Raw genomic sequence first — 27,531 nt, forward strand, 5'->3', positions numbered from 1 at the left:
TTTAAGATTTGAAAAGGAATGTTTGGGGGAAGGGGGGGAGAGGAGAAGAAGACATGCTGTGTTACAGAGAAGTGTTGACCTGTGTTGGTACAGGGAGGTCTACTCACCTTATGCACTTAAAACAGTGTTTTGAATCCCTGTATATGTGTATGTACATATTCAGACAGACATATATGTATGTGTGCCCATGCACATGTGTGCATATACTTAGTATATCCATTCTTTAGATACATATATGCAGATGATACCCACATATAGATTCACACACCCATATATATATGTATATATATGTATATCCATTGATAGAATGGAAGCTTCCTGAGGGTAAGGGTTGTTTCAGTGATTTCCCTGTATCCCCTGGGGCTGGCTCAGTGCTTGGCACATGATAGACAACCATTTCCTGCTAGCTGAGTCATCCGTTTCAGGTTGGTTCTGTGGCCCTAACAGAAATCTTCTGGGGGTGATGCCCTAGATCTGAAACTTCCCCAGGTGTTCAGTATTTGTATGAGGCTGGGAGGAAAAGATGAGTTCGTGCAATAGAGGAGGGAAAATTAAACCCAAGCTCTCATCACTGAGTCCCAGAATGCCTAGAGGTGCTGGGTGCATCTCCCACTAGTCATCCCCAAATGATGATGGGTTCCAAGGGCAGCCTAATTTGTTGTTTAGTTGTGTCTGACTCCTCATGACCCTATAGACTTGTCCATGGGGTTTTCTTTGCAAAGATACTGGAGTGGTTTGGCATTTCCTTCTCTAGTGCATCCCTATTTTACAGATGAGTAACTGAAGCAAACAGAGGTTAAATGACTTGGCCAGGGTCACATAACTAGTAAATGTCTGAGGCCAGATTTGAGCTCAGGCCCAGCACTCTAGCCACTGAGCCACCTAGCTGCCTAATTAACTAGAATTTTAAAATATGCCTTTATAAAGATCATCTTTAAATGGGTCCTGGGGTATGCTCTAGTCCACCTCCCAGCTTCTTACCACTAGACTTAGCTCCTCATAAAACCATTTCTATTTTGCATAGACCTAGCATTGTCCCAGTCTTTCAGCACTTAGTAATTCTTTCAAGTAGGTCATTGTCTCAGAAGCCAGCTCTCAGCTAGTGCCCTCTCAAATGGTCTTTCATTTCTCAACTGAAACACATGAGAGTACAGCGGAAAGAGGACTGAATTTGAACCAGAGCATCTGGGTTTGCATATAGGTCTGCCATGTACAACGTATGACCTTGGGCAGGTCACTTCATGGTAGATAACATTCATATAGATCTTTAAGCTTTGCCGGGCACTCTCCATATGTCAGTCACCCCATCTGAGCCTCACAATATTCATGTGAAGTCAATGCTATCATTACTCTCATTTTCCCTGGGGGGCGGCGGAGGGGACTGAGGATAAGGGAGGTTAAGTGACTTACCCAGAGTCACACAGCTAGGAAGTGTCAAAGGGAGAATTTGAACCCAGATCTTCCTGATTCTGTCCTCTAAATACTGAGCCACCTTAATGCCTATAGGCTTCCATTTATTTCCACTCTCCCACGTAATTCTCACTTATAATTAAAGTATACTAAAGTTCAAGTTAGGAATTTGCTTTACATTTGTAGGGGATTATGTTAGAGCTGAGCAATTGTGTATTTGTGTGTGTGTGTGTGTGTGTGTGTGTGTGTGTGTGTGTGAAATGTTGTTTCTAGACAAAGGATCAAATATGAATAAGACTTGAGCATATTTACCCCCACCCAAGTACCAGATAAATTTCCAGGGAGGATATGATGTATGTGCAGTCTGAGAAAGCCTCCATGGCTCCCTGCCTGGAAGTCTTTCCTCAGTAACCTCATAGGATGAGAAGGCATGGAAGGACTGGAAGCTGCCCTCTGTTACCTGTGCCCACACTGGCGAAATCTCAGGTCATTTAAAGTGTTTCTGTAAGGAGGAATAGAGAACTGTTCACCTAGTATAGTCCTTATATAAAGCAGTATCAACCAAGCACATTTATGAAGCACCTACTGTATTCCCAGATATTGTGCTGGTCACTGGGAGCACAAAAACAAAAATGAAACAATCCCCGGTCTTAGGGTGTTATCATCCTTCTAACTGATATATTATCACCCAGTGATAATGTGAACAAGGGTTAGTCAATGGTTCTAAAAAAATCAAGAGACCCAAGGAAAGGTTCCCGGAAAATTGGGTGGATGCCCTTCGGAGGATTTACGGCAGGGCTAAGATCAGAGCTGCCCAGGTTGGGCTGGCACAGATGAGTTGTGATTTGGATTGTGGGAGGAAATAGTTCCATTAAGCAGTCATGGATCCATGAAAGTGATGAAATGTGACTGGGGGGCCGCTAAGTTAAAAGATGGGGAGAATAAGCGGGCGATGAAGTCAAAGGTAACAAGGAGGAGTGCGTCTTCTCAGGAAGGTGGAGAGGTCAGCAAAAGTGAGACATGACACCCTTAACAGAGTATGAGAGTCAAACTTTCTACACCATTCCAGACCCAAAGCTGATTTTAGTGGGTTATATGGTCATAGCTTTAGCTGTAGAAAAGACAAGGACATGAATGCCAACCCTTCATTTTTCAAAGGAGGAAACCAAGGCACAGAGGGCTTAAGTGACTTGACCAGGGTCATACAATTAGTGTCTGAGATGGGCTTCAAACCTAGCTCTTCCTGACTCTGAGGCACATGTGCTATCTGTTACACGATACTGCTTCTCAAGACAAGAGACATATCCTCTACATTCTTATCAAGGACAGTGATTGGATTCTGGTTGCCCTCAGCTACTGAGGGGTTTCTTAATGTTTTCATTTTTAATCTATGGACTCATTGAACATCAGAGCAAGAAGGGGCCTTAGGCACTTTATTTAGCTCAACTGCTTTTTTTTAACAGATGGAACAATTGAGGCCCTGGGTGGGGAAGCTACTTGCCTAAGGTCACCCAACTAGCAGGTATAGGTCAAACCTAGATGTTTTCAATCCAGGTCCGATGGGCTTCCCATTACATTAGACTAAGTCTCTGTTTTGTTAACCTAACATTAAGTGAAACAAAAATTCAGATCCCCTTTGTGAACATTTTCTCTGCGAGTGTGCTGAAGTAGGCCATCGGATGCTTGCCAAGCTGATCCCTTGAAGGGAAAAAAGAACTTAATTTCCATCTCCTAGGCAGGCTTTAATGGCCCCTCCCTGTACAGCATCCAATGGGAACAGCAGAAACCCACATCTCTGGCCCGTTGCATTGACATGCTTCCCGTCACAGAGCCTGCCATTCAGTAGTTAATGCATAATTTCATAATGTAAACTGTCAGACTTTCCTTTACGTGATCACAGTGGGCACCACACAGCTACGCCTGAGGCACCTGGGAGGTAGATGGCTTGGGGCCATGTTTAATGTATAGTAAATTATTCAGCCAGGGAGCACTCTTCCCTCTATTTACCGTAAGTCACAACTAAGTGTGTGAAAGGTATGCAGCCAATGGGAAATTGGCTTCAGAGGATGGACCAACCTCAGAGAGACCCCAGGAGTAACTCAGCTCATGCTGAATGGGAGCCAGAGAATGAAAAGAGAAGACAGTGCTTTCAAATACTCCTGTTTTGGCACCATCAACTGCTGTTAGTACAATTGTAAATGGGTCCAAACATTCTGAGGAGCAGCCTGGAATCAATTGAGCAAAGACACTTAAGAGCTTGCCCCCTTTACCCAGTGATCTGACTTCTGCCCATCTACTTGAAGAAAATCAAAGACAGAAAGAAAGGTTCTGAATATCACAAAATATTCGTAGCAGCATCGTGTTTGGTAGTGATGAGCTGGGAACAAAGTGGGTGCCCATTGATGGGAGAATCACTAATGGCTGAACATAAATGTAATGGAATAATATTATTGCACTGTACGAAGTGATGCATATGAGGAATTCAGATGGATGCGAGACTGGAGCCCAGTGCAGTAATCAGGACCAGGAAAGTAATGGTGATAACAATGTGAATGGAAGGAGCAAGGAAACAAATCTCAATGCTCTTGGCCCTAGAAAGGCAATGAGGAAATGCTCTTCTCTCCTGTCCTTGGAGAGATAGGGAATTGTAGATGCAGAATGCTGCCTGCTCTGACACGCATCATTTTTATGCTGGTTAATTTTGCTTCTCTCTTTCTTTCTTTTCTTCACCCCGCCCCCACATGATAACGCTTATCAGTTGGGGGATGAGGATGGTACCTAGAAATTACAAATGTCAAAACCAAAGGCAACAGTCACCTTTAGTTCTATGTTTATATCTGTGTCTATATCTACTTCTATATTTATACCTCTACCTACATCAAAATCATCTATTTATATACCAATATCTGAGGTTTTTCACCTACTTTATCCCATAGAATCCTTCTGAGGGAGCCAGAATCATGTTTTCAAATAAAATATAGAATTACAAAGGAAATCAATTATATTTCAATATAATTATCATTTATTTTAAAGTTCATGGTTCCCTTGTAATCTGTCTTTGGTTCACAGATCAGAGAACGCTTAAACCGCAAATCTGTTATCTGTGACTATGAGTGGGGACTAAACATGGGATTTCATTGGTATAGAGAACTTCTGAGTGAGGAAACGCCCTCTACCAATGTAGATTGGCACCTCTTCTTTTAAAAAAAAGTCAATTACATCTAAAAACACTTTTTAATGTGTATTTTAAAAAGTTAGGTTCCAAATTATCTACTTTCCTCCATTTCCTCCTCTCATCCTTGAGAAGGAAAGGAATTTGATGTAGATTATATATGTGCAGTCATGCAAAACATATTTTCATATTAGCCATATTATAAAAGAAAACAGACCAAAAAAAAAAAACAAAGGGAAGAAAAGGAAGTAAAAAATGCTTTGATCTGCATTCACACTCCAATTCTTTCTCTGGAAGTGGATAACATTTTTCATCATAAGTCCTTCAGAACTCTCTTGGATTATAATATTGCTGAGAGTAGCTAAGTCATTCACAGCTGATCTTCGTATGATATTGCTGTTACAGTGTACAATGTTCTCCTGGTTCGGCTCCCTTCATTTTGCATTAGTTCATATAAGCCTTCCCAGGTTTTTATGGGACCACCCTGTTTGTCATTTGTTATAGAATAAATGCCATAACTTGTTCAGCCATTCCCCAGTTGATGGGCATCCCCTCAATGTCCAATTCTTTGCCATCAAAAAAGAGTTGCTATAAATATTTTTGTACATAGATGTCCTTTTCCTTTTTCTTTGCTTATTTTTGAGATGTAGACCTTAGTAGTGGTATTGCTGGGTCAAACAGTATGCACAGTTTTATAGCCCTTTGGGCATAGTTCTAAATTGCTTCCCAGAATGGTTGGATCAGTTCACAACTCCACAAAAAATGCATTAGTGTTCCAAATTTCCCACATCTTCTCCAACTTTTATAATTTTCCTTTTCTGTCATAATAGTCAATCTCATAGGTGTGAAGTGGTACCTCAGAGTTGTTTTGACTTGCATGTCTAATCAATAGTGATTTAGACCAATTTTTTTGATAGGACTATAGATAGCTCTGATTTCTTCTTCTGAAAACTGCCTGTTCATATCCTTTTACCATTTATCAGTTGGAAAATGAGTCGTATTCTTGTAAATTTTACTCAGTTCTGTATATCTGAGGCCTTTATAAAACTTGCTTGAAATGTTTTCCCCAGTGTCTTGTTTTCCTTTTAATCTTGAATGCATTGGTTTTATTTGTGCAAAACCTTTTTTTTAATTTAATATAATCAAAATTATCCATATTACACCTCATAATATTCTCTATCTCTTGTTTGGTCATAAATTCTTTCCTTATTCATAGAACTGACAGGTAAAATATTTCATGCTCCCCTAATTTGCTTAATATATCACCCTTTATGTCTTAATTGTGTATCTATTTTAACCTTATTTTATATACAGTATGAGGTGTTGGCCTATGTTTCTGCCAAACTGCTTTCTAGTTTTCCCAGAAGTCTTTGTTAAATCATGAGTTCTTGTCCCCAAAGCTTGGGTATCTGCATTTATCAAACACTAGATTACTATGATCATATACTACTGTGTATTCTTATCTCTGCTTTTAACATTTTAGAAAGTTGCCAAGAGAATTGAAAAGTGACTTTCTTAAATTCACACAGCTATTTGTGTGTGCGTGTGTGCATGTGTGCGTGTGTGTGTGTGTGTGTGTGTGTGTGTGTGTTTGTGCATGGATGAGAGGTAGGGCTGTATGTAGTGAACTGAACATTGGCCTTGGAGTCAGGAAAGAACTGAGTTCAAGTCATGATACCACTATATACAGTCTCTGTGTCTCTGGGCAAATCACTTGACCTCCAAGCAATTAAAAGTTGGAGCAAAGATGCAGCCAGTCTACACTGATGGAAGACAATACAACAAGCATTTATTTAGCATTTTCAGCATGCCAGGATTTCTGCTAAGTATTTTACAAATATTATCCCACTTGATCCTTATAACCACTCTATGAAGTAGGTGTTATTAGCCCCATTTTATAGATGAGGAGTGGTAAATAGAAGTGAAGTGGCTTGCCCAGGTTCACACATCTAGTAAGTGTCTGAAGTTAGCTTGGAAGCTCAGGTCTTCCTGACTCCAGGCCCAGAACTTTATCCATTGTCCCACCTAGCTGCCTTAGAGATAACTCTCTAAGACTGTAAGGTGCAGAAAAAAGTAGCAGCCATCAGCTGTTATTGGCATTATCATGGCCATCTTCCACTTGATCGATATTTTGATTATAGAATCATAAATTTAGAATGGAACAGAGAGGAGGGGATCTAGAGGTCATTGAGTATAACCCCCTCATTTTATCATTGTGTAAACTGAGGATTGGCCAGGTAAACTGACTTCCCCAAGGTCATCCACATCTTCCCAGATCTCAGGCTATCTTGCTTCTCATTATAAAGTGCAATTAGAACCAATTGAACATTTCTAATATCTTCATGGGTCCATGCTTATGTCTTTTGATAGTCTATGCATGCCTATTTATCTTACATCTTTTTTATAGGACTCCCATGAAGCCTTCATTCCATGTCCTGGAGACTTTTCACTGGTTTTCTTGACATTTTCTAGATACTAATTCAAAGCTTGGGCTGTCCATCTGTTATCCCTCATTTTGCCCCATGACCAATCAATTCCCCTTTCCAGACACAGACATCCTTAATGGCATATTCCATACTAATCCTTTCATGCAAGTCCTTGTTGGTAACCTCCTAGACAATACTTCCACCCAATATAAATAGTCCCATTACCCTTTGGTCAAATTTAATATTTCTGAGAGGTATTTGAAAAAAAAAAGCTTGATAACCAGTGTATGGGAATACTGTAGAGACGAATCCTTTCAGGCATTCTTTGGATGACATGACTAGACGGCCCCTCCCTTGAGATTCCTTGTTCCTCTGAAGATCAGCCATTCTGCTAAATCTTGGAGTTCCATGACTGCTAGACATGGCATCACCAACAAATCATTGGTTTGAAAAAAATTATGTAATAGTTAATAGAAAATCATTTTCTGAGGAATAGTTCTTGCTTCCCTTAGTATTTAGAAGTCCAATTCTGGGCCGATAGAACTTGTTGTCATTCCAGAAACAGTGCCCATGAAGTCATCAGCACCACTGAATGCACTGGTAGTCTGAAGAATGGGTCTCCAAAGTGCAATTGAAAGAAGAAATGTCTCTCTTTGTTTTCCTAGCTTTGTGGGGAAGACATGTGCATCATGGTGGGGGTGGGGAGGCAGGGAATCAAGGCAGCTCCATGCCAGTGGTCTATGAAATGAGCCATCTTCTCATAGTAGAACTACAGAGTGCTTTACAGCCCTGGCAGTGTTTCAACAGAAGCTAGGACTTGACAAAAATTGGCTCCAAAGGGCATTAGATGAGAGAAGGCAGCACTGTATAGTAACCAGACAGCTTGAATTGGGGTTCTAGAAGAGCTGGGTTCTACTTCCAACTCCCATACATAATAGTGGTGTGACCTTTGTTCAGTCACCCTGTTCCTCAGTTTTGTCATCAACATGGACTCATCATCTTGGCAGGTCTTGGACCATTTGCCTCGCAAAGGGGAATACTAAAGACCTTGGGAGTTGTCTTCCTTCCCAGCTTGGAAAGAGAGAGAGATATAAAGAGTTTGGAATTGGGAATGGAGTTCTGCTAGTGGACCAAGAGTTTTAAATGTTTCTCTGGAAATGCAATATTGTTGGAGAGACAGAGAGAGAGAGAGAGACAGACAGAGAGAGACAGAAAGACAAAGATGGATGGATAGAGACAGAGACAAAAACAAAGATTGAAAGATAGAGATAGAGACAGAGATCAGAGACAGAGATAGAGATGAATGAGAGAGGCAGAGACAGAAGCAGAGATGGACAGGTAGAAAGACAAATAGATAAACAGACTCAGAGGAAGGGATGGAGACTATAAAAGCTGAGCAGGGAAGAATCGTTGTCATAGGGAAAATAGGAGAAACAAGAAAGAAAAGGTAGATAAGGAAGAGCTATGAAGAGAAAGCAGAAATCATCTGTTTGGGCATATTGGAGCAGACCAAAGGCTAGGCTAAAGTCTCTGGTTGTACCCGACTCTTCAAGGATTCTCTAAGCAAAAATCAGCTCTTTCTCCAACTTACCTTCCTGGTACCTATCCATCAACAGACATTGTACCATACTTTGCATTCTCCCTTATTCAAAAATTTCTGGTATTTTGGATATAGCCTCAACAATTAAGAGGCCAAAATTTAGCTAGAGATAAACATAAATTTAAATTAAAGCATAGAGTCAAGCTTCTTCCTAAACGTTAGGAATCTTCTGTAACTGCTTTTGTAATTTTGGGGGCTTGGAGCAATTGTGATTGTGTTGATAATTTTCCATTTAATGAGGAATAGACCACCTGGACTTGGGGGAGTCATGATATGGGCCCTTAGGCTATAAAATCAGTTAATTCCTGTAGCAGGAGGTGGCTGCTTCAATCTTCAGAGACAAAGGAGCTACGGAAGAAGGTGGGGAGGTGGAAGGCCATTTCAATGCCCCCTCATCTGTGATGGTGTCTACATCCCCAGGTGTTACATATTAAATAAGAAGGCTGGACTTTGCCTCTAAGGCCCCTTCTTGCTCTAAAATCTATGATTCTATGAAATTACTGGGTGGGTCTATACGTAGTGTTTACTTCTCTGCATACATAGTATGTCTCCCTAATAGGATAAAAACTCCCAGAGGGAGGCAGAGTTAGAGTTGCAGGTTAACAAAAGCTTGTTGAGTTGAATTTAATTAAATTCTGACTCCAAATCTAGCATTTTCCATCACTGCTAAGGAAGGGTCAGTCTTGACTGGGACATCCAGCACCGGGAGCTGTTTTTTTTAATAGTTCTTCTCCCCATCCTCCAAGCCTTAAGTGTTTACAAAGTGTTTTCTCCAGAAATCCTGGAGTGGTAGGTGGTGTGGATTTTATTACTCTCATTTTACAAATAAGAAAACCAAGACTCAGAGAGAGGAGGTGACCATCCTAGTTAAAAAGCTAGCAAGAGTAGAAGATGGTATTTGATCCCACTGTGGTCCTAAATCCAGGCCTCTTCCCCCCATCTCATAATGTTGTACTATTGTTCTAATGAGGCATAGTTATTCTCCAAAAGGGGAAGTGCCATATTCCACCAGTTGGCTTGAATATGCAAACACTTGGCATGTCAAAGGAGAAGAATGAGTGTGGTTATTGGACAGAGGGATAACTTGGGAGTCTCCTGGTTTCCCAGGGAGTAGGCATGCAAGAGGTGACAGGCCCCACATCCAGCAGATCAACATTTTAGGAGAACAACTTATCCTGTATTTTGGGATCCAAGTTCTGTCAACTACTCCCAGTGTGGCCTTGGGTAAGTCCTCTAAACTTTCTGGGCTTGTTTTCTCATCTGTTAAAGGGAGGACTTGAATTGGATGGTCTCTGTGGTTCTGTTCAATTCTGGATCTGTGAAGCCCTGATTCACCTCTGCCTGAACAAAGAAACTCTCTTAGGACACACCTCATATATGGTCCTCTAGCCTTTGCTGGAAGACCTCTGGTGGGAGTGGGGGGCCCTCAACCTGATGACCCTCAAGGCCACCCAAATGAGGTGAGATAAGTGAAGCACTCTGAAGGAAAGCCTTGCCTAAGGGCTCAATCAACATACATTTATTAAACATTTCCTATGATCCAGGATCAGAGCTAACCACTGGGCATCAAAAGAAAATGCAAAGACAGTTCTGACATTGACAGGGGAAACAGCAGGTACACAAATCGGTTTATACCAGATATATATGAAGAGGTTGCAGGTAACTAACTTTAGGAGGACAAGCTATTTCTACCCCTCTCCAACTCCCCTCACTCTCCCCAAGTCTGGGAGAGATTGGGAAAGACAGTGGCATTTGAGGTAAGTCTTCAAGGAAGCCAGAGATTGTCAGGGCAAACATCAGGAGGGGCAACATCTGGGCTCTGGGGACAACCAGCCCCAAGGCACAGAGATAGAGATGAGTCCTGTTTGAAGAAGTGCAGGGTGGCGGGTGCCTGGATCACAGAGTATTTAGAGGGGAGTGAGGTGGAAGAAATCTGGAAGTGTGGGAGGGGGCCAGATTGTGGAACACTTCCAAAGACAAACAGGATTTTATATACAGGGTGTCCATAAAGTCTGTGTGCAATTTAAAATAGTTGTAACTTTGTAACTATATGTGATAGAAAGAACCTGGAAAAAGCGAAAGAAAGAAGAAACACTTAATTTTTGATCCTAGCAGCAATAGGGAGTCACTGAAGTTTATTGAGTGTGTGGTGTAGTGTGGTGTGGTGTGGTGTGGTGTGGGTGTGTGTGTGTGTATGTGTTGTATGGTGTGGGTATATGGTGTGTGTGCGTGTGCATATATATGTGTGGCATGTTAGTATGAGTGTGTGTGCATGTGTGTGGTACGTGGTGTGTGTATGTGGTATGTGTGTGCATGTAGCATGTGGTGTGTGCGCATATGTGTATATGTGTGTGTTGTGTGGTATGTGTGTGCATGTGGCATGTGGCATGTGTGTGTGTATGTGTTGGGAAGGTGGATGCAGGGTGAATCTGTGTTTTAGGATAATCCCCTTGGTGGCTGAGGATGAATTGAAGGCAGCTGGTACTGGGCTTGGAGTAAGGAAGATCTGCATTAAAATTAAGCCTGAGACACTCACTAGTTGTGTGATGCTTCCCTTCTTGGGCATAATTTTCCTTATTTGTAAAATGACAGAGTTAGACTTAACCTCTCAACCCCATTCCAATTCTAAACTCTGCACTTGCCTTGTTTCTTCCTCTTTCCATTAATTCTCCATTAATTGTAGCAGCTTCTTGGCTTGTCCTTCATGATTTGTCTTGGCTACAGACCACATTCTATCAGTCAGTCAACAAGCACTTACTGAGCCCCTATGATGTGCCAGGCTCTGTACAAAGGACTGGGGCTGCAAAGAAAGGCAAAAGACTCCTGCTCTCAAGGAGCTCAAGGTCTAATCCACCTGACAGTGTGTTTGCAGGGAAAGCACCTTTGAGTACTTATAGGTATGAGAATTAGAACCAACGCCCAATGTCGTTATTAAAATACAGTGATTATTTAGCAACTTCTGGCCAATCTTAGATGATGTCACAAACATTTATTTAGTGCCTATTGTGTGTAGAGCTCCATGTTGGATGCCGGGAAGAAGCAAAACTTGGAAAAGGCACAGGGTGCTTATAGTCTACTGAAAAGGCTAACACAATAGTTGGACAAGCAAAGTGCTGTGTGAAACTCAAGGGGAAAGGCCTATTACTAAAGCTGTGGGGATCAGATGTGGCTTCCTGGAGGAGATAACATTTGAGTTTGGATTTCACTGGGTCAGTAAAGAAGGTGACAGAAGACTTTCTAAGAATAGGAAGCAGACCAAGAAGCAAAAGGATTCTCCTTGGAGGGTATGGAGAAAAATAGCATGAGATAAGGCTAGAAATAGAATATATGACTATGGAGGTCCCTGAATGTCACTTCTAATAGCTGCATTTACTATTGTTCCCAGTCAGGGACCCCATACCCAGTCTTATGGATCTACAACATCTGCCATATCTGTCCCTTTCTCTTAATTCAGGACAGCAACCCCTTAGCCTGTGCTTCAGGCCCTCAGCACCACTTCCCTGGACTATTGCAATACCCTTCTAAGTGGGCTCTCCCCTCCAATGTATCCTCTGCACAGCTGCCAAAGTGATTTCCCTAAAGTGCAGGTCTGCCCATGACACCTCCTTGTTAAGAAACATCAGTGATTTCCATTTACTTCTGGGATAACACAGACTCCTCTATCTGGCATTTAAAGCTCTTGGCAGTCTGGCTCCAAACTCTATTTCCAGGATGGTAGCCTGATACTCCCACTGACTCCCTTTATATTCTAGTCAAAGTGAGTTCTTTGCTATTCCCCATACACAATCTCCCATCTTCTACCTCAGTGTCTTTGCATCCCCCATGGACTCTCTTGTCTCATTCCTACCTCTTGAAGTCCCCAGATTTCATTAAAGGTTCAGCCTAACATTCATTCACCTTCGGCTCAATAAACACCAATGATCCCTAAGGACCTGCAGGATTGAAGGTCCACCCCTGTATTTGGCATTTAAAGCTCTTTACAAAGTGACCCCCTTCTGTTTCCCCAGTCTTCTTCCACATTCCCAACCGCATACTCTGCGATTCCGCCATATTGGGCTCCTCACTCCTTGTCCATGGTACTCCTCTTCCCATCTTCCTGCTGGAAGCACTCTCTGTTCTCACCTCTACCACTTGGCATCTCTGGCTTTCTTCAAGGCACAGCTCAAGGGGCCCTTCCTTCAGGAAGCCTTTCCTGGTCCCCCAATGTTCAAGGCTTCCTCTCAGGTTATTTTTCATCTACTCTGCCCACATGTGTTGTGAAGATATAAAGAGATATTATGTGCAAAGCACTTTGTAAGCCTTAAACTGCTACATAGATTCTAGCCCTTATTATGATCGATGTTGTTGCTATCAATTTTGTATTTATTATCCTATGACCATGTTGTCTTCGCCCGTAGAATGCATGTTTCTTGTAGGCAATTACCATCTTCATTCATGTCTTTGTAACTCGAGGGCCTGGTACAGCATACAATCCACACTTGATAGATGCTTACTGGAGTGAATGCAATCCAAGTCAATCAAGAGATCTTACTATTTTAGGTTCAACCTGGACAAGACTTGTACTGGATTCCTTTGCTCTTGACTTCCCTTCTGTGTCCCCAGGAGACACAAGGCTGAACTCAATATCCCAGAATCAGTGCTTGCGTCCCAGTTACAATTTGCATCTGAAGATAATTGGGTCACTGAATAGGAAACCTTTTCAGGCATTGGGGAGTTTGAGAGGCAGAAAATTCTGTGATGAAAAAGACAAGTACCAGAGAACATGAATAAACATCGGAGAACTAAGTGGGAAAAATAAGTAATTAAGTTTATATAATTAATAACTGTCTGATTGAACATGGAGATTCTTATCTAGATTTAATGAACATCCCCAGCTTCTATTTGCTGGTAATGATATGCCATTCACTTTAAAGTGTGGAGGATGTTTAGTGTCAGAAATAATTTTTCATCCTACATTTGGGTGCCCATTTATATTCAGGGTTTTTGTGAAGGAGTCCTTACCCTCCAAACACTTAGTTATAATTCTTGAAAATTGAGGAGTAAGCAAATGGTCCCTTATTAATTGGTTTGCAAGGAGTTTATCCCCTGTTCCTTTGGAAAGAATTGATAAAAGACAGGATAAGGACATACACTGACTTCTGAAAGGTGTCTGCAAGCTACCACAAAATGCTGAGCTCTCACTGAGGGAGCAATGCCCCAAAGCGACATCAGAACACACACTGCCTAGGCATTCCAATCTGCTACTGGTGAATTGTGCTCTTACATGGCAAAATAGTCAGTTGCTCTGAGAACAACATGACAGATCTTAGAGCTCACCAGCATCCGTGACATTCTGATACTTGTCTTTTAGACATGACTTTCAGCCATGTTGCCAATACTGCAAATTAAAGGAGCTAGCACCAGATGGTTGGTCTGCTATTCCTCTCACACTTTTGTCTTAACTTTCTCCATTGACAAATTCTGTGTTTTTGTGGCAGTGGGAGGCAAAGGGGATGGCTACACTGTCTCTATATAGTTTGACCTCAGCCTTGTATAGAGAACTGCTGAAATTTGGATGCTGAAAGGGACCTCAGAGACCCCTCATGTAACCCTCACCTGGACGAGAATAGCTTCTACATCACACCTGACAAGAAGTCACACACCTTTTGTTCAAAGACATCCATGGTGGAGAGGAGGCAATGGGAGCCCAAATCATCCAGAGGTAGCGATTCCTCCTATGAACAGTACTAATTATTAGAGACTTTAATCTAAGATGAAAGATGAAAGTTCCTAACAATTAGTACTGTTCATAAAAGGAATTGCTACCTCTGGAGGCATTAAACCTTTGGGGACATCCACTGACATGGATGAAGATTCAGGAGAGGAGACAGAGATGGAGCAGTCAGACAGGTAGGAGAAGAACCAGGAGAAAGCAGTGGCACAAAAAACTAGATTAAGGGCTAATGTGATCAACAGCGTCAAAGGCCGTAGTGGGCAGTAGAAAGAGAAACGTTTAGTATTAAGTCCAAAGGAAGCAATATTTCATTTTATTGTCCAAGGCAAGTAGAGGGCTGGGTTTATGTAACCTTTTAACAACTGATCACTTTCCTTCTTGAAAGTGATTAAGCTAGAGGAAAGATGACTTGGGAAGGACATAATACATGATCATACACTAGAGCTTGGTGATTCTTTAGAGACCATTCTTTAGCTCCTTCATTTTGCAGATGAGGAAACTGAGGCAAGAGGTTAAATGGCAGAACTTGTCCACAAACATTGGATTCCAGCTCCAAAATTCTACCCCTTAAACTTCACTTTTTCCCGAAGAGAAACCTGATAGAACCTGAGGGGTGAGGAGTGGGGGTCTCAAGAGATCTAAATTCTTATACCCAAAGGGCTACAAAACTGTGCATACCCTTTGACCCAGAAATACCACTACTAGGTCTGTATCCCAAAGGGAAATGGGAAAAGGACCCTCATGTACAAAAAATATTAATAGCAACTCTTGTAGTGGTAAAGAATTGGAAATCAAAGGGATGCCCAACAATTAGGGAATGGCTGAGCAAGTTGTGACATATGATTATGATGGAATAGTATTGTGCTGTAAGAAATGACAAGCAGGATGATTTCAGAAAAACCTGGAAAGACTTACGTGAACTGATGCAGAGTGAAGTGAGCAGAACCAGGAGAACATTGTACACAGTAACAGCAACATCTTGTGATGGTCGACTATGATAGACTTATCTCTTCTCAGCAGTACAATGATCCAAGATAATTCCAAAAGACTTTTGATGGAAAACGCTATCCACATCCAGAGAAAGAACTGGATGAAGATCAAAGAATACCATGTTCACTTTTTTTGTTTTGTTTTATGTGGGTTTGGGGGTCTTTTCCCTTTTGTTCTTTTTTTTTCTTTCACAACATGACTAATGTGGAAATTTGTTTACATGCTTGCACATGTATAACCTATATAGATTGCTTGTCACCTTGATGAGGGGAGATGGGAAGGAGGGAGGGAGAAAAAATTTGGAAGTCAAAATCTTATAAAAATGAATGTTTAAAATTATCTTTACATGCAATTGGAAAAAAAACAATGCTATTTAAAAAAAATCTAAGTTTTGATCTTTATTGGACTCCAGACTTGACTCTGACACTTATTCACTGTGTGACTCTGGGTAAGTCATGTTACTTATCAGATGGCTTAGCCATAAAATGGCTCAGAGGACTGTTGTGAGCTGGAGAGCATGTAGGGTCTGGTTGCTGTTCACGTTGCTGTTATCGTTCTTATAATAACAATGGTGATGAAGCACAAGGGAGATCAGCCTTCTTGACGTAGAGGCCGTGTGTTAGAAATGTTTCCCTCAATAAAAACAAGCAGAGTTCAGCTCTGAATCGAGGCATGGCTATTGCTGATTCCACTGTTCTGGGCCTCCTGGGGAAGCCAGAATTGCTGCTATGGAAGCACAGTGTCAGACCTTCTCATCAGAGCTGCCTAACCCCCTCCCCTAGAGCACACTGGTCCTGTCTGAGAATGGCCTCAATCGTGTGCAGCCTCCAGCATTCCTTGTACTTCTGAGTCCTTGTGTTGGGAGTGGGTGGGATGGGGGAGGAGACAGGAGAGGAATTTGAGCCCACAGATCCGAGCCGATGTCAGGCCATCCTCACACAATGTCGGATCTGTTTGGCCTATGTCCCTGGCAAAGGCCGAAACATGTCATGGCAGGCCCTGGGCCATCACCCAGAGGAACCTGGAGGGGCCGGGCTTTGGCGACTACACAGCCCTCTGGGGAATTGCTTGCCTTGGATTTTTCAGGATCACTAATAGCTAATCCTGAGGTGCTGCCTTAAATTTTGCAAAGTCAGTGCTATTTAAAATGATAAATTATGAAATTATAAATATTATACATCCAGTCATTTGTCACATAAAGTTAAAGTTTGCAATGTCTCTCACATGTCCACCTCATTTCCTCTGATTCTCCATGAGGGAAGGAGGTGAAGGGATCCCTGGCAGATTGAGGAAGCAAAGGGATTTACTTGGGGTTACACAGAAAGCACATTGCAAATAACCTGTGAGATTTGGTGGGGTGACATGTGACCTTTCTAGAACTCAGTTTCTTCCCCCTTAAAAATGAGGGGGTTGGAATAGACAGCCTCTAAGGCCCCTTGTGGTTCTAACATTCCATTTCCTGACTGGCCCTCCCACCTCCAACATTCCATGTTCTCCAGTCCTCTCTGACTGTATTAGATGATTGTGTTTAAAGAGAGGTTGGAATAGAACGTTACTGTTGCTATCCAAGCCCCCATATACCTCATCTCTCCCTCCCTGAGGAAAAAAAAAAGGACATTGAGATCTCTTCCTCAGGCTCCAGACATAGGTCTTCCTCTAATTCCAGCTCCTTGGCTCATCATGGCAACTGGCAGCTCTACGTCCCATGTCTCTATGAGGACTGAGCCTTGTGCACACATGAGCATAGAATGCTCCCAGGGTCGTGGCTCTGTAGGAGGCCGAGGGAAGCCAGCGGCTCTCCGTCCTGGGGCACAGCAACCTGGAGCACGTGGGCCTCCGATAGTGACATTTTCCCATGAGGCCTCTGGCTCCACATTATGCTCCACTGACCTTTAGGGTGACATGCCCAGGAGAACAATGATATCACTGGGAACCAAGTAAGCAAACAGAACAAAAGCTGGAGGGCTGGACACAGCACATCCAGGCAGGAAGTCAGGCCACAAAGAAATGTGGAGGGACAGACACAAGGCCATGAGGAGTGGGCTTCTGAGCAACATCAGCAGTGTCTATAGGAGACTTTCCAGCTCACTCACGTTTTTTCTCCCTCTCTCCCTTTTCCTCCCTTTGTCTCTTGGTCTCTGCAAATCTCTCTCTCTCTGAATCTCTGTGTCTCTCTGTCTCTCTGTCATTGTCTCTTTTACTCTGCCTCTCTGTATCTGTCTCTCAATCTCTGCCTTTCTGTCTCTGTACTTCTTTCTGGATGTCTAGCTGGCTCTCTCCATCTCTGTTTCTGTCCCTTTGTCTATAGGCATACCTCATTTTATCTTGCTTTGTAGAGACTGTGTGGTTTTTTTTTGTTTTTTTTTTTACAAAATGAAGGTTTATGGAAACCCTGCTTTGAGCAAGTCTACCAATGCCATTACTCCAACAGCGTGTGTGTGCTCACATTTTGGTAATTCTCACAATATTTTAAATTTTTCCACTAGTATTTTATCTGTTCCAGTGATCTGGGATTAATGATCTTTGATATCATTATTCTAATTGTTTTGGGGCAACTCAAACTGTGCCCATATAAGATGGCAAACTTAATGGATCGACGTTGCATGTGTTCTGTCTTCCCGCCCCCCTTCCTAATCCCTCACCCTCTCCTCCCACCTCCCTATTACCTGAGGTACAATATTGAAATTAGACCAATGAACAACCTTACAATGGTCTCTATGTGTTCAAATGAAAGGAAGAGTCGATCAATGGGGCAAATTTGATTGTTGCTTTACTTTAAGAAATTGCCCTAGCCTTCAGCAACCCCCACCCTGATCAGCCAGCAGCCTCAACATGGAGGCGAGACCCTTAGACAGGAAAAAAGCTTCAGATGATGGTTAGCATTTTTTAGCAATAAAGTATTTTTTAAATTAAGATGTGTACTTTTTTTAGACGTACTATTGCATACTTAATAGACTACAGTATGGTGTAAACCAGAGGTGAGGAACCTGTGGCCCTCTAGGTCCTCAAATGCAGCCTACCTAGAGGGCCACATGTGACCTCAAGGCAAAAGGTTCCCCCCGCCCCCACCATGGAAACATAACTTTTATATGCACTGGGAAATAAAAAAGATCATGTGACTCACTTTATCATGATATTTGCTTTATTGTGGTGGTCTGGAATGGAATCCACAATATTTCTGAGGTATGTCTGCATTTCTGTGATTTCTCTTTGTCCATCTGTCTAGCTATCTGCCTGCCTGCTTATCTGTCTGTCTCTGTCTCTGTCTCTCTCTTTGCCTCTGTCTCTCTCTGTTCTCTGTCTCTGTCTCTAGCTTGTCCTTCTCTTCTCTAGAGTACTCCAAGGCATGTTTTGTGACTAAAAGATATTATAATTCAGAGACTACCCTGCCTGAAATTGGATAACCCAATCTTATATAATTGCAAATTGGACCCATCTTCATAAAATGGCTGAATGTCTAGCACCATTTAGCAAGCAGAAAATGTGCAAACCCTTTTTATTTTCATAGAAATTTGAGTAATAAATTGCATTTCTAATAGACCACATAGCAACAAGTTAAGACCCTAGCTGGACATAGAGCCTTAGGCCAATCACTTATTCTCTCTAGATGTTAGGTTTCTCACTTGTGGAGCCAGAATGATAATATCTCAGGTCCCTATATCTGACCATTAGATCCAGATGGTTCTGGAGGAGAAAGTGAGGTTGGTGACTTTGCACAGCACTGCCTCACTTAAATCCAATTGACTTGCAAGTCGTGGCATCACCTCTCTGATGTCATGGTCCTCTTTGGGAGTGAAGGACAAACAACAACAATCTCAGGTCCCTTCCAACTCTGACAGTTCAGGTTTAAAGACCCTTCTAGGTAATATTTTCTGAGTTCACAGAACTAGAGAGAACTTTGGAAGTCATTTGGGATGGTACAATGGGTAGAGCTCTTGGCCTGAAGCCAGGAAGACTTGAGTTCAAATACAGCCCTAGCTGTGTGACCCTGGGCAAGTCACTTAACATCTGCCTATCTCAGTTTCCTTATCTGTAAAATGTGGATAATAACAGCACCTACTTCACATGGTTGTTGTGAAGATCATATGAGATCGTATTTGTAAACTGTTTATTATAGTGCTTGGCATATAGTAGTTGCTATATAAAAGTTATATTTTTGCTATTATTTTACTGACAAAAAAACTGAGGTCCAGAAAATAGACATGATTTAGCCAATGTCACTCAGCTAGGAAGTATCAGAGAGGGGATTCAAACTTGAGTCCTCTACCTCCCAACCTATCCTTTCCAGTGTACCAATCAATCAACCCATATTTATCCACCTCCTACTATGTACTAAGCATTCTGCTAAGCCCTGGAGAAAGGAACATACAAGGAATGAAATAATTAACCTTAACACAGATTTTAATTCAAATGTGAGAGAAAACAAGAGCATGTGTATGTGTGTGCATGCTTGTGTGTATATACATGCACGCATATGCATCTCATGAACAAATATATGCATACACCGCAGTTTAATGTTGTCCACCCCTAACAATGCTTAATTATGAAACCTGGCATGTTTTTAGATCTTTCTCTCTCTAACATTCTCTGTTCTGTGTTCTAAGGTTCTTCTGACATTCTCTGTTCTCTGTTTTAAGCTCTGACACCTCATGTTCTATATTCACAGAATCTCTTCCAGTGCTGACCAAAACTGCCCTCTTTTATCCACCTTCACTGTCAGGTCAGATGTTTTGTGTTCCATACTCTAAGGATGTTTTAGCTTTGACGTTCAATATTCTAAGGTCTCCCAGCTCTGACTTTCCATGTTTTTTTTCTCCCGAAAATTTCCTTTCAGCTTTAAAAGTCTATGATTCCTATAACTTTAAGTATCTCTGGGTTAGCCTATAATAATACTCTCCTCAGACTTTGGGTTATAAGGTCACGTTGAAGCTGAAATTTTCACATAATATGATACCATTGTCCTCTACATCTTATGACTCTTCTGCTTAAACAGCCCTATTAATCAAAGCATGTTGACTTGACTTGTTCAAGACTCTGTGAGGTCCTAAATGGGACCCAAAGAAGAGAAAGTTTTTTTAACTGTCCTTTTAGGTGACTCCATTTGTGATAAATGTTTCTCTGAAGGAGATCTTGGGGCTCGAGTGGACCACAAGTTCAACGTGAGACAACTGTTTGATTTGGCAGTCAAAAAAATCAGCTACAGTGGTCTTAGGCTAGCTACGTTGAAAGAAGAATAACATCTTATAATTTGGAGTCTTACAACCTCTTGTGATTTGGAAATCGCAGAGATTCAATGGGCCTCATCTGGAAAATGATGGGTTTGGACCAGATATTCTTTGAGGTCCCTTCTAAATTCAGATCCACAATGCTACATATTATAAGCCCATGATGAAGATTTTTGGAAAGAGTCGATTCAATTCAACTAAACCAGACATTTTCAAGAACCTTTTCCTCACCAGGCACCATGCGAGAGAGGCAGATCCCTTGAGTAAATTATTTTCTACTGCTTATAATACTGGAGGTGGAGAAGAGATAGTGGTTGGACCTGGTAGCAAGAGCTTCTTAATTATCCAGACTGTGGAGTGGGATAGACTGCCATGTGAGTTAGTGAGCTCTCTGTTGCCAAAAGTATTCAAACCGAGGCTTGATGACTACTCCTCTGGATGAATGGAGAGAAGATTGCTTGAGGTCAGGGACTGTTTTATTTTGTATCTTTTAGTTACTAACACCTGACATGGTGCCTGGCACAAAGATCCATAATTTATGCTGAATGGAATCACCACATTGGATGGGAGATTGGACTGGACAGTCTTTGAATAACCATCTGACTGCAATTCTAGGATTTCCTTAAAGTAATGAGATTTTTTTAAAGATGGCAGCAGCATCTATTCTTAATCACAAGAGGAAAGGAAGACCACAGTCCCTGCTATCAGAACTCATTCAGGTTTCATGGGAAATAGTTTGCTTTGAGAAGGTCATGTGAGGTGGAGCCCAGCTGAGTGCTGGCTACTCCAGAAAGCTCGCCCTTTGGACACTGTCCTGCCTGGTTATCTCCATTACCAGGTCCCTCCTTGAAACCTGCCAGCCTCAGGAGCCCCAGAAACCAGAAAGAAAGAGACACAAGGCCTCCCCAGCTATATATGAAATCTGTATGCATACAGGGGTCTAAATATGTGCACACTGTGATCGGACTATTAATCAAATTCTTTATTAAAAAGTTTTCTGAAACAGTACAGTCTGTGCCTTTGAATTATGCATGACTTTCTGAACACAGCTCACCTTATTTAAAAACATGGAACTTCATGACTAAACAGCTGCATCTCCCTCCCCCCCGCCCCATCACCGTTGGACTTGCAGAAGGGTGTGCTGTCAAGATTTATGGAGGTATTTGGAAACACTTCTAATAAAACAGTGAACCGTTGAGTCTGCCATGCTGCGGATGGGGCTGATGGAGAAGGAAGCCGTCGGCAGCAGGCTCTACAGTGAGTAATAATTGAGGCTTTGAATTCCTTCATCACTCTGGGACTCCCCCTCAGGGAGCTGTGGGCTGTGCAGGCAGCAGGGACTGCCGAGAACAGTTACAGGCCAAAGACCCATAACAGCAGAGGGGACATCAGGGAGAGCTGGGGTCAAGGCCCCCACTGCCACATACCTGCTGGGTGACCCAAGGCTCAACATTACAGAGTGGCCACTGAGCCTTGGGGAAAGGACTTTCCTCTCGAGGTGAAATCCTAGGTCCTGATCAACAAAAAAAGGCCATGATGAGAAGGTTATTCATTGAGCATTTTGTAATTTATGAAATGCTTTACATGGGTCATCTGATGGGATTCTAACAGCACGTCTGTGATATAGTGCAATCATAAAGAAAAATATTGGCTCTGGAGTCAGAGGATCTGGATTCAAATCTCTTCTCTGGTATTCATTCATTGTTTGACCCCTTGGACAATCACTGAGGCTCCCTGGGCCTCTGTTCTTCAGGTTTATAATAAGGGAGGTGGAGGCAGGGGTGGGGAACCTGTGTCCTTGAATCTGCACACCTGAGAGCCTAGGAAAAGTATTATTATCCCTGGGTAGGGCTGTGTAGTGCACAGAGGGCTGGTCTCAGGGACAGCAAGGGCCAGAATCAAGTCCTGCCTCTGATGGTACTTATTGGCTGAGGGACCCTGGAGAAGTCACTTTACTTCTCAGCATTCTGAGCAATTCTTCTCTCTGTCGGTGTTTCTCCTCTTTGTTCTCTCCCCAGCCTCTCTCTCTGTCTCTGTCTCTGTCTCTCTCTCTGCCTCTCTCTCTGTCTCTGTCTCTCTCTGTCTCTGTCTCTCTGTCTCTGTCTGTCTCTCTGTCTCTCTCTGTCTCTGTCTCTCACTGTCTCTCTGTATCTCTGTCTGTCTGTCTCTGTCTCTGTCTCTCTCTCTCTCTCTCTTTTTCTTTCTCTCTGCCTCCCCCATCTCCTTCCCCACCCCTCTCTCTCACTCCAATCTGTTGCCAAGTCCTGATGGTTCTGCCCTTTCCTAACCCCTCTGCACTATGTCCCCTGATTCAGGCCCTCATCACCCCACACCTGGACTATTTTAACAGATGCTGGTGATAGGTGCTGCCTCAAGTCTCTGCCTATTCTACTCGCTCTTCCTCTCAGCTGTAAAGCTGACATTCATAAAGGGTAGGTGCAGCCTCCTACTCCACAAACTCCTGGGTTCTCTATTGCCTCCAGGAGCAAATCAATAGTGTTCTGCTTGGCCTTCAAAGCCCTTCAGACCCTGCCCCCTCCTCCCTTTCCAGGGCTCTCACTCCTTACTCTTCAGCCCACACTCTGAGACACAGCATCACCACCACGTTGCTCTTTTCTTGTGACCTTCCATCTCCCAACTTGGGACATTTTCAATGGCTGTCCTCCATGCCTGGAATTCTCATCCTCCTCATCGCCATCTTCGGATCCTCCCAACTTCCTTCCAATCCCAAGTAAAACCCCGGTCTTCCAAAGGAAGCATTTCCTGGTCCCTTTTGATGCTAATGCCTTCTCTCTGTGGATTATGTCCACTTTATACTATGCCACATACAGCTTGTTTATGCCTCTTTTTTCTATTTTCTCACCCATTAGGCTGTGCACTCCTCCAGAGCAAGGGCTGGTTTTGTCTTCTTTATATAGCACAGTGCTAGGCACACGTTGCTGGGCCCACAGTACTATTTACTATGAGCTTATTGAGCTTCCAATTAAATCACAACTCTGGTCCCTAGCTCTAACCCTATTTTAAAGATAAAGAAACTAAGTCTTAGAAGGGCCAAGAGACTGGCCCATACTTACACAGACAGAGCCCCACAGCCTAGACATCTAACACAGCACCATTACTCTTTGCATCATACCCTGTGGAATGGTCTAAAACTTCATCCATTTTCCTTGGCCCTGCCTGGACGTGAGGAGCTTCTGGGGCTTCTCTGGGCGTTTCATCTTTGAACAGTTCTGCCCCGTTAAGAAGCAGACTTCAGGGTGGTCAGAAAATGGGGACCCATCAGCAGCGGGCATTATAGAGAACACAGTGACCTTGGCAAATCATCCCTTCATGATAACTGTCCTGGGGCTCTTTAGTCATTCTGAAGCTGACTGCTCTCCCCACTTGCTACAAGGTAAAGAGCTCTGAATTTGGAGGCTGAGGACCTGAGTTCAAATTCCACCTCCAGCACTTACTTTCTACATGACCTTGGGGACTTAATATCTCTGGATACCAGTTTTCTCATCTGTAAAATGAGGGAGGGTGTTAGAGTGATCCTATGACCACTCTAAAGCTGTTTCTCCATCTGTAAAAGAAAGGGGTTGGTCTAGATGTGCTCTGAGGACCTACCTATGGCACCCTTGGGAGGTAGAGGAGGAAGGAGAGAGGACACCTCTCTCATTGGAGGTGTCCAAGCTTAGACTGGATGAGCCTTGCTCAGGAGCATCTTGGAGAGCAGTCCTGTTTAGACATCCACTGGCCCAGCCTCTGAGGCCACTTCCACCTTGAACACTCCATGATCATCTCTGATTCTGTGAAATTCAAAGGATTAACCTAGTAAGGATTACTCAAAGAAAACAAAGGCCATTTTGCTTACCAACACAATTGTCTAGCTAATTAATGACAAAGCTAAAAGTAGAACCCTGAGCCCTGGGTTCCAGACGCCTATTCAGGTGCTTCTGCAGAGCCACATGTTGTAATTCAAAGATTCCTAAATTTGTAGCTAACTAGCCTGGGCCCAAGGACTCCAAGACTCATAAAGCCATAACTGAACCAAATTCATACAGGACACAGACAACAAGCATGTTTCCTGCTCAGTTCTGGCCTTCGAAGCCCTTCTGTGTGGCTGCTCCTGAGGGCCCTGGAGCTGGGACCATTGACCAGAACAAGAACTTTTAGTGAGTATCTACTGTGCGCTGGGCCCTAGGGTAGATAATTGGAAGCCTTTTAGGACATTCCAGGCCAGTTGCTCAGAGGTAAATTTTTACTTCCTTTAAGGGAAGCCTTCCCAGTAATCTAAATTGTCCAACAATGGGATGGAATTTCTGGACAGGTAATGCGTGTCTCATCCCTGTAGGGCTTAGATAAGAGGTGGGGTGGGATGTACTGGTGGGAATTTCTGCTTTAGGGAGGGCTCTGTCCCTGGAGGCTTTTTGGATTCTGTGATATGAAGATGGACTTCTCTGTCCTGAGAAAGCAGTGGCCCCCTTCCTGCCTCACCCTGTCCCGCCTCAGTGGTTGGATGAGAGAATTCCTCAATTCCCTTCTAGCACCAAACCTTTAGATGCTGGGTAACATATCCATCTTCAGTAAGGGATCATTTTTGCTGATGAAATGGAAGGATTTGCTTTTTTGCTATTTTCTCCCCTAACGACTGAAGGTAAATTGTGATGATAGTTTAAACACAGCCTGTTTACTGCCACACCCCCCAAAATGCACCCCAAACTACACTATAACCCCCCTACACACACCTCAAAACAAAACAAAAACAAAGAAACAGGAAAACAGGAACACAGACAAAACACCCCCACCCACCCAAAGCCTGTCTGCGTTGCTATGGGTAACCACAGTCAGCAGGTAGCCATCCATCGGCAGGACCCACGTTGCCCTGGGAGTGCTCACTGCTCTACAGGAAGGCGGGGGCTCCACCAGCCTCCACCCGAGTAACGAATCCTGCTGAAAATAGCCTCGTTTCTCATCTCCCAACAAAGGTGGGAGGGATTTACACAGTGACAAGGAGAATGTCGTCTGGGCTGTTTGCAAAGCTGAAACACTGCTTCCTGGAGCTGGCGGAGGAGCTGGAAATCCTTGGGGAGAGGGCTGAGCTTTCCAGCCAGGAGGTCCAGGAGCTGAGTTCAAATGCTACCTCGGCCACTGACCTCCTAGAAACCTGGGGCATAGGGGATCTACATTTATCTAGGATTCTGAATGTTTATCAAGCACATTTCTCTTGGCAACTGTGGCTGGCCACTGAAGCCAATAACTGCATTTTACAGAGCTGGAAACAGGTTCAGAGAGGTCAGTGTCTATCCAAAAACCTTTGGTGGCCCTCTATCACTATCAAATAACTTCCCAGCTCCAGACTTTGGCATCCAAGGTCTTATGCAATTTAGTTCCAACCCTGTGCACTTAACACAGTTCGTGACACATAATAAGCACTTGATTATGTTGAAGGCATCCTTTCATAAACCTCAGAGTGCTAATGAATTAACATATGTAATACACTTAACAAGCTTTAAAGGACAATATAGATGCTATTATCATTATTTATTATTATTATTTTGTACAATTCTTAGTTCTGGGAAGTTTGCATATAGTCAAAGAGCCACACTTGAGGACCTAGATGGCCATATGTGGCCTTGAGGTTGCAGGTTCCCCATCCCTGGACAGTTTCAAAGGAAGGGCCCTTCTTGGGTTCCAGGATTTCTGCTTTGATCTCTTCAACCAGAAGAGATGTTTCCATTCTCAGAACTAACAAAGCCTTTTTTGGACCTTTCTTGCCAGACTGCAGTACTCCACTGGGTTTATAAGTGATCTCTTTTGAAATGGCTTTAAATGACTTTGCCTTCACTTCTCTGTGTACTCACTATTTCTCCTCCTACCCCCTAGAAGCTCAGTTCCTTGAGGGCAGGGGCTGTCTCACTGTTGTGTTTTACATTGTGACCCAGGCTGGTCTGGGCATGACCAATTTGCTTAATATGAGGGGCATGTTCAGATTGCTTAACATGGAAGATTGCATCCTCTACCTTGTGGGTGAGGGGAGCCTCCTTTGATTGGCTGCCTGAGTCTTTAAAACTGGTGAGGCTGAGCCAATTTCTATTTATTTATTTGTGCATTTATTCATCTATCTGTATATCTCTATCTATCTATCTGTCTATCTTTTTATCTACCTATTAATTAAGTTGCTTATCTATCCAGTCATTTATATATTTTTTAAAAAGTTGATTTATTCTGTCATTTATCCACTCATTTTTGGAAGCTAAGTGGTGAAGGGCATAGAGTGCTGGACCTGGAGTCAGGAAGACTCATCTTCTTAAGTTCAAATTCAGCCTCAGACACTAACTAGCTGTGTGATCCTCAGCAAATCACTTAAGCATATTTGCCTCAGTTTCCTCATCTGTAAAATGCGCTGGAAAAGGAAGTGGTGAACCACTCTAGTATCTTTACCGAGAAAACCCCAAATGGGGTCACGAAGAATTAGACATGACTGAAAAATGCAAGAACATTGGTTCATTTATTTCTTGGTTTGTTCATTTGTTTATTTGTTTGTTTATTCCAGCTGCACTCCTTCTCTGTTTCTGCTGTTCTCTTTTTCATCCACTCTTATACGCTGTATCCGGAGGGTGAAGATCATAGTTCATCCACAGCATCGGTACCATGAACTGAACTAGTAAGGCAGGAAGGACTTCTTTTTTTCCTGCTCCCTCTCTTTTTCCTTGGCTTCAAGAAATGGGCCTGGAGGTGTTTATTCTGCCTGGGTTGCTTATCCTCCTCAGTTTCAGATGTCCTCCTTGGGAATATTGAGGAGATCCCCAAAAGACCTGGAATTTGAGCTGCAGTGACCTTGGAGCCAGGAATGCAGGCAGGGTGGTACCACTGGCCAGTCTGGCCTGGAAGCCCTGAAAGTCCAGGGTACCTGAGGCTTGAGCCCTAGGAGAATTTGAATTTGTAACTGAGATTGTGCTCAATAGGATGTTTTACAAGCTGGGGAAGAGGGATTATGCTTCCTGTATGTT

The sequence above is a fragment of the Trichosurus vulpecula genome, chromosome 3 (assembly GCF_011100635.1).
Source record: "Trichosurus vulpecula isolate mTriVul1 chromosome 3, mTriVul1.pri, whole genome shotgun sequence".
Classification (NCBI taxonomy): domain Eukaryota; kingdom Metazoa; phylum Chordata; class Mammalia; order Diprotodontia; family Phalangeridae; genus Trichosurus; species Trichosurus vulpecula.